Raw genomic sequence first — 13,292 nt, 5'->3', positions numbered from 1 at the left:
CCTGCACACAGCTCTGGAAAGGATTCTCAAGTGCAGTCTGCTCTGACATTGAGCCATATGTATGCGTGGCGGCCGTGGTAAAGTTGATCAGCAGATGGAAAACTCCACCAAACCTTTTATTTGCCATATGTCACTTTTGAGTGTTGGCCAGCAAACTAAATTTTCAGCTAATATATAATCATTTAAGCACCACACACACAAAAAAAGCAGCTGCACTTTGATTTCTGATGTCTTTCCTCTAGTCTCCCCCAGCTTGCTGGAGTCTCTTGAGCTGATTTCTTTAACCCTGTGTTGTCTCCCTGAACCTTCACCAGGTGGCACCATCTTCAGAGCGACGGAGTTCTGTAACTGGTCCATCTCCCTGCTGCGTCTTCCTTATGGCTGAGGTTTCTCACTTTCTATTATTATTGTTCAGTTTGATAAGGGATGCTACAAAGCACAGGCTTCCAGTATTTTTGTGCTTTCACCTTCTTGGCTGTCTTTCTAAACTTTTTTTTCCAACCCCTCCTTGATGCAGGCCCCCTGGCATTGCCTCTGGGGGTGCCCTGGCCTTTTGCTCCGTCTGTAGGACTGGTCCTTGGTGTGGACTGTGGGAGGGCAGCTCGTTCTGATCTATGAGGACATGACCCGGGAGGGAGCTCCTCTAGGAACTCAGTTCTCTTTCTGTCAGAAGCATCTAGAAGGAAATGATTGATGTCAGAAGTAAGGAGAGCAGGCCTCCTCCTGGCTCTTTCTTCTCTTCTGGCTCCTCCACCGGTTACAGTTGAGGTGCCAAGTTTTCACTCCCAGCTGCCACGGACACGCCGCTGGCTTTGTGCTCCAGGCCTCCTGGAACAGGCTCCTTGTTATAGAGTGAGGGCTATGTAGTTGTTCATAGGGTCAAAGTGCTGGGAACAGCCAGGAAGGGAGTGGGGAACCCTACGAACTTGAACTTGCATGCCTGCCAACCACTAACTCAATAATTCAGTTCAGGAATATACAATCGCTGAGGTTGTATGATCATAAAATGGCTCTATAGCTGTCATTGTAACCAGCTCTGACTCAGGATTCTGTCTATTAATTCCTGCAAAGCCCAGCCACCTCCCTAATGTTATTCAAAAGACTTTGAACAGTGGTGTGAATAAAAATTATAACAGTGCATCAAACTCAGTGATTTCTATAACATCTGGAGCAAAGCACATTAAATGGGGAGTAAAATGCACATTCATCATGGGCGTTTGGGTTTGTTTTCTGTTTTCATAAAGACAGGAAGTAAGAAATATCTTTCCTGCAGGGATTTTTGATTATCTGTTCCTGTGTTAACCTGGACACCTCACAGAACAATGATAGCCTTGGTTTTTATCATTTGTAGGAGTTGATTATCTTTTTAGGTCTGATTAAGATTTTGTCCTGTAGCATTTTCACTTTGGGGAGTTTAACCTACAGTTAGAACTGCAGTGTGAAATACCCGGTGTGCATGGTTAACCATTTCAGCATTATTTATAAAAGCAGGAGAATGGAAACAGCTCATATGTTTATCAATAGAGAACAACGTTAGGATACCTTGGAAAGAGCTGCAGGACATTTGTTAGTAGAAGTCAGGGGCAGGACAGGGTGGGTAGTACACTGCCTTGCAAATCCATACAGCCTTTCAAATCCATACAGTATGTATTTGTATACGCAAAAAGACACTTAGGAAGGATATACGAGGGGGTGAGCTGAGGGCACAGGAAGAACAGAGTCAATAGGAGGGAAGAAGCCCCTCCTCAGCTTCTTGGATCTGGCTTTTGTACTCACTGTTCTGAAGAAAAATTTCTCTACTAGCTCCCCTACACTGTCCTAAATGCCAGACCTCAGCTTCCTTGATGTCTCTGCCCATTGCTGACCATGTACTTCTTCAGAATGAGGCAGCTCCAGTGTAGTCCAATTGGAAATCTGGAATTTTGCTGCTCTGTGTGCTGGGGAGAGAGCTAGTATTTCTGAGCACCTGCTATCTTTGCAGAAACCCTTCTTTTAATCGTTATAGTGGCCCTTTGAGAGAGGTACTTTAATTACACGTATCTCCATTTTCTGGAGGAAGAAACTGAGACCCAGAGAGGTTAATTCACTTTCCAGGGGTCCTATATCTCCTAGCTAATGGGATCAAGACTGAACCCCAGACAGCTGATGTCTACTGCAAGTGTAGGAATGCAGTTAGTGACTGGGAAAGATGGCAGGCACGGCAAGGCTCCTGTCACTGCTCTCATCTGCTGTTCTCCTGACTCTCACTGGCCTCTTTCTCCGGTTGCTCATGTCCTGACGCCTGACCAGCTCTTCTTCTTTACTCTTCTCAAAATAGACGTCTCCAAGGTTCCTGCCCTGTGCTCCTCCCCCAACCCCTCGGAGAAGTTTGCCATCACCCAATGGTTTGTCTTCCCAGTCCATGTCTATGTACTCAGACACTCATTTCTACCTGCTCTATGGACACGTCCATCTGGGCATCATGCTGAAACCTAGGGGGAAATATTTCCCAAGGCAAATACATCACCTTTCTGTTTACACTCCAGTTCTGCTGTCCTTGTTTTCCTTTACTGATAATACCACCTCCCAAACTTCCCATCCCTTTAACTCAAAACCTTGGAGAAGGTTTTTATTTCTGTTTCCTTCCTTGCTTCTAATATTTAATCAGTAAAAAATGCTGCCCTTTTGAGCCTACCTCCTTCACGTAGCTCGGTTACTCAGGACATCTTGCCTGGGAAGTACTTGCCTAACCACCCAACCCACCTCTGTCTTCTTCCTCTCCCCTCTTACAAATACTCCCTGTAGAGTACGGCACCCTTAAGGTCAGGTGAGGGAGACGTGCAAATACTGCCTCAGGACACAGAAACAGAAACAGAAAGGCCCAGAGCACAAATTATCACAAAGCTGCCAGTTCTCCCTAAGTCTGATCTATAAATTTACTGGAGCCCCCATAAAAACACCAACTGGATTTTTTAATATTTTTCTACAAACAGACCAGCTTATTTGAGAGCGCTAATGGAAAAGTAAGTCTACTAGAATATCCAAGAAAACTCCCAAAAGGAGGAATGAAAAGGGAAAACCAACCCTAACAGATATTAAATTTATAACAACGTGATGGTCATTAATGTAGTTAGTAATTGTGCATAAATAAACAAGCAGAACGATAGAATAGAATCAGAAATTGACCCCAATACTTAACAAAGATTTAGTATTTGGCCAATCTTTATCAGTGGGGAAAAATGTTGCAATTCAAAAGCGTGGTGTTGGGACAATTGGGGAGCCATCTGGAAAATAATAAAGTCGTACGTTTCCTAACTCTTTATACCAAAGGAAGTGCCAGATGGACCATCAATGTTGAAAATTAAACTATCAGGGTTCTGGGAAAAAAATTTTAAAAACCGTTTTAGTGATCTTGAAGGAGAGAAGTTCTTTCTATGCGTGATAAAAATCAAGCATTTCTGCATGACAGGAAATGCTATGAATAAAGCCAAAAGACAGAGCCTCAACAGGGAAAATATTGATAACAAAGATGTCAGACGATGAGCGAAGTTTGTTATAGAAAGAAAAAGGAATCAATAGGAAGATCAACATTCTAATAGAAAAATTGGCAAAGGACATGAACCAATAGCTCACAAATTGGATTTAGGTATTTGAAAAGATGCCTACATTCTACACAATAAGCAATTGTAAATTAAAACTGCATTTTTCACCTAACGGCCAAAGATTTTTTAAAATGTATTTTGGGGCACTTATTTTGATGAGATTTTGCAGTTGCTCATAGATATTTTTAGGTATATAAATCAATACGACCTTCAAAGAGGCCAATTTCAGAATACTTATAAAAATTTAGAATGTGCCTACCTGTTCACATATCAATTGCATGTTTGGGAATTTCTCCTGTAGTTATATTTAAACTTGTGCCTGAAGGCATACGTGGATAGATATTCCCTGCAACACTGAATGTAATAGTATGTTCTATCATCCTAAAACAGAAATGGAAACAAGAATAAAGCCTGGAGCCTGCCGTGTTTGTTTATTTTCTGCTTAAAACCACCGGATTGTTTCCCAGCAGCTATGGAAGGTTTTGTAATCTGGCCCAGCCCGCCCTTCCTCTCTCGCGTCTTGCTTCCCTCTGCTTTTACACCATGGTCAAATGCTCACACTGTCTGCCCCGTTCATTCCCATCTCCGTAACACTGTGCGTATTTCCTGCCGCTTCACTTGCAGCCTCTCCCTGCTTTTTCCTAACCTGTGAATCCTAACTTGATTCACAGACTATCTCTTGCTGAAAACACCCTTGAATACTCCACAATTTCCCATCTGCAGGGGAGAATCTCTGCTTCCTCTGCCCTGGGACATGACCCTTTCTCCATAGCAATTGGGGTGGTCCCTTGAGCAATAGTGGTATTTCCAAACTCGTCTTTTGATGAAAACTGTTTTGATATGACCTACATAAAACATCATTCACTAACATTTTCTTCCAAGAATAAAAATATCTTCATGATTTTTTTTCCTAATTATGTAAGTAATAGGTACCTACTTTAAAAAGTGGAGAATCTCAGGACTCACTCCCAGATGTGTATGTGTGTGGTATGTGTGTCTGGGGTGTATAGTTGAATAAAGGAACCAATACATTTCCTAAAGTTAGATTTCAGGGTCAAAGAGTGTACATATTTAAGATGTTGAATATGTTGCCAAACTGATCTCTGGAAAGATTAATGATTTCATTCAACATATTAATTGAAAACCTTGTATGTGCCGAGAATTCTGTGCTAAGTACTTATGATACCACCATGCTTAGAACTCTGTGCTAAGTATTTACAAGATCCACACTCTCCTGAAGTCTGATTTAAGTATTACTGAGAAAGATACTTAGCACTTTTGGAAAGTAGAATGGAGAGGATTTGACCTACTTGAAAGTTCAGTGATGACGTTCTGGAGGGAGTGATAGGTCAGGTAAGGCTTAAAGGTTAAAGAGGACTTACCTAGACTAACCCTGGAAGTGAGGGCACTTTAGACGTAGCCTGTGGGGATGTGGGCACACAGAGAGTAGAAGACAGCTTGTGGGGTGCGGTGGAAATGAGAGGAGTGTGTGGCAAGGCGAGCCTGGGGATAGGGTAGGGAGCATACCATGGGTGCATTAGTAGGTCTTGGTTAGGATTTTATTGTTTTTCTAATAGCGAAGAGAGGTGTAAGCAGATTTGGGGGATCACTTTTGTTTTGAAAGGATAAATTTGGCTGCGTAGAAAGAAGTGATGAACAGAGGCAAAACTGAAGACAGTTCCATGTGGTAGGAGGCTATTGCAGTGGTCTAAATGACAGGCGATAACAGCCTAAACTGGGCTGAACTACAGATCACAATACACAGGTTTTTTTTTTTTTAAATTTTGCTTTCAATTGGCTTTCAATCTTTTTAGTTTGAAGTTTTTTTTAAATTTTCTTTTTTTCCTTTTATTTATTTATTTTTTGTTGAGACAGAGTCTCAGTCTGTGGCCCTCAGTAGAGTGCCCTGGTGTCATAGCTCACAGCAACCGCCAACTCTTGGGCTTAAGAGATTCTCTTGCCTCAGGCTCCCAGGTAGCTGGGACTATAGGTGCCTGCCAGAATGCCTGGCTTTTTTTTGGTAGAGACGGGGGTCTCACTCTGGATCATGCTGGTCTCAAACTTCTGAGCTCAGGGCAATCCACCCGCCTCAGCCTCCCAGAGTGCTAGTATTACAGGCATGAGCCACCATGCCCGGCACAGAATACGTAGTTTGGACCAGGAGGGTTAAGGCAGAAATACAGGAAAGTGGAAGATTTAATGATTCCACTAATTTGTACTGCTATCAAAAGTACTATCACTGATCTTTTTTGCCTTGGCCAATCCAAAGTGAGTATAAGCGTGTGTCATATGTATCACGTAATACATACATGCAGCACTATGTTGCATACATACATATAAAATGTACAGTGTGTATTATGTACCTACATTTTCTCTTCTTTGATAATTAGTGAGGATGAAGATTTTTTCATATTTAATTGCCTATTTTGATTTCTATTCCTTTCTTCCTTTGAATTATCTGTCCCTACGCTTTGTCCATTCTCTTACAGAGGTTTATGTTCTTTTTCTATTCTGGGACGCAGTCCAGGACCTCACGCTGTATTCAGTTACCATGTCTTTCTTGTCTTTATTGATTGATGACAGCTTCCCAGGTGTATATCTTTTTATTAATGATTTGAATAGACCATTGGTATATTGATTCAGAGCAGAGCTTGGTAAGAAGCCGAGTGTAAAATCAAAGAACTCTTCAACCAATTTAAAAATAAGAAACAAAGGACAGTCTGTGACATAGATTGCAAATACTTTTTCCAGTTTGTCTTTTTGTTTGTTCAATCTGTTTGAAGTTTGGGTGTGTGTATGTGTGTGTGTATCATGTCAAATTGATCTTTCTGGCTTTGATATAATGCTCAAAAGTCCTCCCCTTTCCAAGGTTATAATGAGTTATCCTCTATTACTTTTATGGCCATACATTTTCAGGTTATATCAAATAAGATGCAAAACATACATCCTTTATACTATGCCTTATTCTTTCCACCCCTGACTTTACCAGATGGGGCAATAAAACGCAGTGCTGAGGTGGCACTTAGGATACGAAATCAGCAAGGTCAAAATGTCTCATCTAAGCATCTGAAATGGTTGGAGTGCAAAGATCTTAACTTGGGTCCTGACCAAGCTCTTCCCTGTGCCAATGCTATTTTTTAATCATCTTACACAAATCCTACCAAATCATAAATTTTTTGAAGGCAGAAACCACATCTATTTATGTTGTGCAGGCCACGTGTGGCTGGGCCCCTTTACCAGCCTCTGCCAGCGTAACGTGTCAATGCATTACTCTCATGAAAAAAACATGAGCTCTCAACTCACTGATGGAAGTGTAGATTTTCCCCAGCGAGACAATCAAATGCCTGCATGGGGCAGCATTTTTGTCCACTTTCTCCTTTATTCTCCTCTACAATTTCTCTCCAGTGAGAGTAAAACCTTGATCAGAAAAATAACACCCCATCCCACCCCTACCGGACCATATATTTTTCTTCAAAAGTCCCTTAAGGGTTTCAGTTCATCATGTCTGTGTCTCCTGATGTTTTTCTTAGGAACTCTGGGCACAGCAGAGTCAGTATGTACTTGTGGGAATCCATGAATTGGGACTGGGAGGCAATCCCGCATCCCAGGAATCTAGAGGTAGAAAAGACTATCTCCTTTCCTAATTCTTTCCTGTTTTCCTTTTATGGAGAGAATTAGGACTTTTGGAGCCCAACCACCATTTTCTGGGCTATCACACTAAGTTAGTTATAATAAGGACCAATCTTAAATTCACATCAAAGTGCTTAGTTACTGAAGCAACATTTTCTCAAGTGGTCCCTTAGCACAGACGCACGGGATGATGTTATTGCAAAGTGAGCAGATGGTCGAGGTGAGCTAGAAATATGGAGTTCACCTTTCAGTCCTGGGTGGCCAAAGAGATCCAAATCCATTTGGGATAAAGCCCGGGCTAGAAGCCAGCAGTCCCCAGCTGTGGAGTTTATCTGTTCCCCAAGGAGGGGGAAGAAGAAAGGAGTCGAGATGCTGGTACAACACTGGACCAAGCAAACGTGAGCAATGTCAGTCCCAAGGAGCGAACCACATGCACACGGGTGAGCCAGGCAGTTCAGAGGGTTTGGGAGGCAGACGCTTAGCTTCAGTTGACCTGATGCCTCACCTGGAGCTGGATTTCGAGAACAGCCATGGGACATTTGACTCTCAACTGAGCACAGAGAACAAGATGGAAGTCAAGTTCAAGCTGTTAAAGGACTCGTGTCCTGGCACTAATGGTGAACAAGGTCATTTCCCTCTTTTTCTCCCCTCTTTTATTTCCTAATGACCCACCTTCACCCTGCCCCTACTCCCTGGATCCTCTTTTTTTTTTGAGACAGAGTCTCCCTCTGTTGCTCCAGGTTGGAGTATTATAAAATCATAGCTTGCAGAAGCCTCAAACTCTTGGGCTCCAGTGATCCTCCTACCTCAGCCTCCAGAGTAACTGGGACTATAGGCACCTGCTACAACACCTGGTTAGTTTTTCTATTTTTTAGTAGAGATGGGGTCTCACTCTTGTTCAGGTTGGTCTGGAGCTCCTGAGCTCAAAGGATCCTCCCTCCTCAGCCTCCCAGAGTGCTGGGATTACAGTGAGCTACTATGCCCAGCTCCCAGGATTCTTTCAATCTTAAATCACTTATCACAAGTTTACCTGACGTGAGCCAATCTCTTGCTGGCCATGTGACCTCAGGCAAATCAGTTTCTCTCTCTTAGCCTCATTCTAAAGCAATAAGGAAAATAGTGAGACAGAGTGTGGGGAGAGCAACCAGCACAGGGCTGGTACCTTGAGGGGCTCCTCTGATTTGTACTAAGAGAAGACAGTGCTTCAGCTGTCAAGGTACTGAGGCTTCTCTTTCTCCCGGGCTGCTGGAGGGGAGATTCCTGAAGCTCCGAGGACAAGAGGCACACTCCTTCCTGCTTCCTTCCCTCCGCAGTGTTTCCAGCATTTAGACTTCTTGCACATTTTGAAAGCCTGGAAGATGAGTCCCTGGTATCTATTCAAGCGCCACAACCCGTGAGTTATGGCTTCCACTGACCTCTGTGCAGGGCAGCACAGGCGCTGGCAACAGCTGCGAGAAACGCAGTAAAGAGCGGGCAGAATCCGAGCTGCAGCCGGGTTAATGGGGCTGTGGTGTTGGGGTGGCTGTCTTGAGGACTATAAAATGAGAAAGAAAGAAAGGAAAACAAGGAAAAAGATCCCAAAGCCCCAAACAAAGACAGATGTTTTGACTTAGGAAAAGAGCAGAAAGAGGTATCAGTTTAGAAATGTGTTTTCCTGACAGCAAATTGATACTTAATTGGGTTAAAATAAATGGGAAAGCATTTTATATTTTTAAAAATACTAACCCAAAAGGAAATGAAAATGTAGATCTCTCTATTTCTCTATCTTCCCCCTTTGTTTCTCCATTTTCCTCTCTACTCCTCCAATACAAAGAACTCCCGTCCTCCTATCTATTCATTCCTTGGGGATCTGGGGGACTGGTCCAGTGATATGGAGGATTTAATCTGTAAACAGGAATCTTGGAATTTCTACCCATGGACTACCGATATTCTGTGTACCTGAATCTGACTATAGCAGGCACCTCAGTTAATTTAAATATGAGTTTAGCATTTTGACGATGGTTAATGGTGTAAGGAGAGAATGATTATATCCAATATTTGCAGGACACTTAGCCCTGGACTGGGATGCATGAGACATAAGTTGTAGTTCTGAACCAGCCCTTCACTGAGGTATGACTTTTGGGAAATAACTCAAGTTCTTGAGGACTCCACTTTGTACTATCTTGTCCTCATTTAAGATTCGGTCTCAGTCTTGGGCAGGGCTGCTGTGTATGGTTATACAGGTTAGATACCTATTCTGCAGGCAAGTACAGGTTCTTCCCCTTGCTGAGACTCTGCCTGCTCAGAAGGGGCCACTGTTGACAATCTGTGACCCTGATTATGGGCCTGGGCAAAGACCTTCCTGGAAGTGGGGCAGAGATGAAGATGGAAGATGCATTTTGGACATCTTGGTAGCCGAAAGCCAAAGATGTGACTTTGCCTGCAGGATGATTAAGGGTGACCCAAGACAAGGCAAGACAGAGTGAATGGTGTGGGAGAGCAGAGAGGAGACCAACAGTGTAGGCTGAGAGGCATCCAGGGAGCAGTCTGCAGAAGACAAGTGGAGGATCCTTCCATGGGGCAGGGGGATGTGGAGCGCAGCCTAGCCCCAATTCAGTGGCAAGATGGTGAGACGGGAGGGACCAGACAAGGAGGGCTGCACATTGCCCTGACCTACAGAGATACGGCAGATGCCGAGCGTGGCTGGGGTGGAATGAGGGCTGGTTTTAGGGGTTTAGAGTGGGGGACAGGCTGGGAGAAGGTAGAAAAAAGAGTAGAACATGAGAATGAAATAGATTCCAAGCCCATGCTTTTCAGTTAATGAATAGCTGTGATTTATCTACTTTGATGTAGCTGAATAGAGTTTGTCCCTGGCAGAGTCTACTCCCTGTAGTCAAGTGGTTCACATTGTGCCCGGCTGCTCCTGACTGACTGGCCGCCTGCGGTGTCGAAGGCGTCCTAAGGTGAACAGATGCTGAAGAGAAGCGACTGGAAAGCGGAAGGTCTAAGGTGGTGTTAAAAATAAGAAAGCCTTTGAAATGTGGTGTTAAAAATAAGATAGCATTCTACTCGGAATTCCCTAGGCCTGGCTGGTTTGAGAGAAGGAGACAGATTATGGTCTGGAAGAGAAGGGCAGGAAATGTGAACGAGTTTTAAAAACAAATGACTGCAGAGAGCAAGGCTGGGAAGAGGTGGGCAAATTCTAGGTTTAATGCAGGGGTCCTCTGATGGAGCAGGGGAAGGTTCCTGGGTCTCCAAAGATAAGGTAGGGAGGGGGCAGATGAAGAAAACGATCTGTCAGATTTGGGGAAAGTGGAGAGTTTCCATTTGAATCGGTGGCTTGGGGTGAAAGGGTGGAACAGGTGCCTCTGACCCGGAATTGGGATGGGGAAAAGCACAGGCTGCCCCAGGAGCTCAGCCAGAAGGGCCGTGGGGCTGAGAAACAACCAGCAGAAGCAGGGCCACACTCCACACAGACCTCCGGCCAAGCTGGGCTAAGGATGATGTGGAAGTTGGTAAAAACCCATTACAGCTGTCAGTGTAGATCTCGCTCCCAAGATTTTCCCAAAATGTGCTGAAGAGATTTGCCTGGGAGCTGTGTGAACTGAGAAGCCTATCTAGGGGGGGTAATTCTGCTTTCTCACTTGGTTGGGAGGCTGCTGAGGTCAAGGGAGCAGGTGGGAGAAGTGAAGATAGCCCCGGGTTAGACGTCTTACATGGTACATCTGGCGTGTCTCAGGCAGTTGACCTTAGCAAATGGGCCCCTTGGTTTTGAGGGTTCTTTTAGGTTCTCTGAGACTGAGATGAACCTCATGCCCCTCTACTAAATACCCTCAGCTCAGTCTTCACAAAATGCCAGAGGCTTATTCACATTAGTAATATCAGCTGAGTGCCCCGATCATCCTACAGGGACAGCCAGTCTCCGAACATTGAGTCTGATGAACTGTCATTACAGCCCTTGTCCCTCAGTCCACGCACCACGCCTTTCCCTGTTGTGCGAGCCACTGCTAGCCCCACACCTGATGCTTGCACCCACTACTGAAAATCCTGACCCGGCTTTTTAGGCAGTCATCATTTGAGCAAAGGAGAAATCTAGATTCAGAAAGGAAGATGGTCTGCCCAAGATCACAGAGCTGAGAGTCAAATCAGAGTGTGCTTTTCCTACTTGTTTATTCCTCATAATCACGCCTGGAATTGCCCTTAAGTCTTCAAAGCCCAAACTGGTATTTCACAAAAAAGAATTCTATTTTATTCCTCATACCTTCATGGAGACACTGCTCACTGAAACAGATCCACTCATGGAAACTAACCTTTGACTAAACATTGTCAAATCATGATTTGTAAGCCAGAAAAGAAAACCAAGTAAAATTATATTCTTTTGTTTCTTTTAAATCTTCCATAAAACCAAAAATCTCTCTATAAAAACCATTAAGTTAAAAATAAACTGGAAAAATTGACTGGCAATCAGCAAGAATAACAGAAAATTAAAGACCCTTAAACTAGAGCAGTAATTATACTATTGATCTGAAGGATTAAGGCAAAGAGAGAGAACTTGGGGATAGAATATGACTAATGATTGCTGCCCTTTGCCTGGGAACTTGGAGGTATAACAGGTAATTAAGTTTTAGGACTCAGGTGGAAAGACTACCCTCTCCCCACAACAAAGAAATTTGTTCAGACCGGGCACAGGTACCTCATGCCTGCAATCTCAGGACTTTGGGAGGGTGAGGTAGGAGGATCGCTTGAGGCCAGTTTAAGACCAGCCTCAGCAATATAGTGAGATCCACCCACCATCACCTCTACAAAAAAAAAATTAGCTAGGCAAGGTGGCATGCACCTGTAGTCCCAGCTACTCAGAAGGCTGAGGCAGAAGGATCGTTGGAGCCTAGCAGTTCAAGGCTGCAGTGAGCTATGATTGTGGCAATCCTCTCCAGCCTGAGGTGACAGGGTGAGACGCAGTGCTACAAAAGCAGGTGCTGCTTTCGTCCTTGAGGCCCAATCACTTTACTCTTTGAAGAATTTAGGTCTTGACCCATTTGTGTCCTCAGAGTATCTGGACTCTGTTAAGTACTCGCTCAATGGATGTATCAAATATTCTACAAATGATACATTTTTGATATTACTTCTAAATAAAAGGACTTTGGGAGGGTGGGAGGCAAGCAGTCCTTTACCATTTATTTGCAAACTTAATACTGCCCTGGGGTCTGTTCCTCTTCTCTGCCGTGAGGGATCCTATGGAAGAGGAGTCCCTTTCTCAGAGGTAGCGTGGAGCGGATGCACTGACATCCTTTCTAGTGTCAGATTCCAGCATTGTGGGCTCCTGAGGGCTCCCAGGCAACACCGTGTGCCTTCCCTTACCTTGCTCACTGCCACCGTTCTCGGGTGGCCTGGCCAGGCTGTTTCAGTTCAGCTCCTAGAAACTCAGACCTCACTTAATTTTTATCATCCAGTCTTTGGAGTTTTCCTTCTCTAACCATAAATAAATCTGTGGAAAGTACCCTGAAGTCATAGTTTAGGTTTCTCTTGAGAGAAGACTCCATTTACTCATTTACTCAATGGCTATTAGTGAGTGCTTACTGATATCTTTCTCATCTTCACAGGCTCTGCTATTACTGAAGCTTCAGCTCTGAACTGCACAGACAAGCCACTCTTCTCATGGAACTCACATGTTAGTGCTGGGGAGAAGGGCCCGGGTGTGGTGAGCTCTGCGGTGACTAGCCCCTTCCTCCCCACTGCCAGGCAGCTTCACCATGGGAGAGGATACAACGTCTTTTCTGAATGGTCTGAGTAGGTAACAGGGATAACATTGAGAATCTCACTCTCAACAATTTTATGTTTATATGGTCTATAGGACACACACTTTCTGACCAGCAGGGGGACTGGGCTGCCAGTGCAGATGGTCACACTGTGCAGGAGAGACTGCTCTCAGCCACACCAGCTTCCCGGCCTCTTACTGCATTTCTCATGCACCTTTGCCCCGTTGCTCAGTAGAAGGTGTGCAGGAAAAAAGGATTGACTGTGATAGTCACGGAAACTACCTGGGTTGTGACTTAGGGACAAGGGCTGCTACCTTGACCTCAAAGTGCACTCTTGTCTGGAGCT

This window comes from Otolemur garnettii, unplaced genomic scaffold, assembly GCF_000181295.1.
Source record: "Otolemur garnettii isolate 467f Iridium unplaced genomic scaffold, OtoGar3 scaffold00011, whole genome shotgun sequence".
NCBI lineage: Eukaryota > Metazoa > Chordata > Mammalia > Primates > Galagidae > Otolemur > Otolemur garnettii.
The sequence above is the reverse complement of the archived record's forward strand: the minus strand, read 5'-3'. Positions refer to the sequence as shown.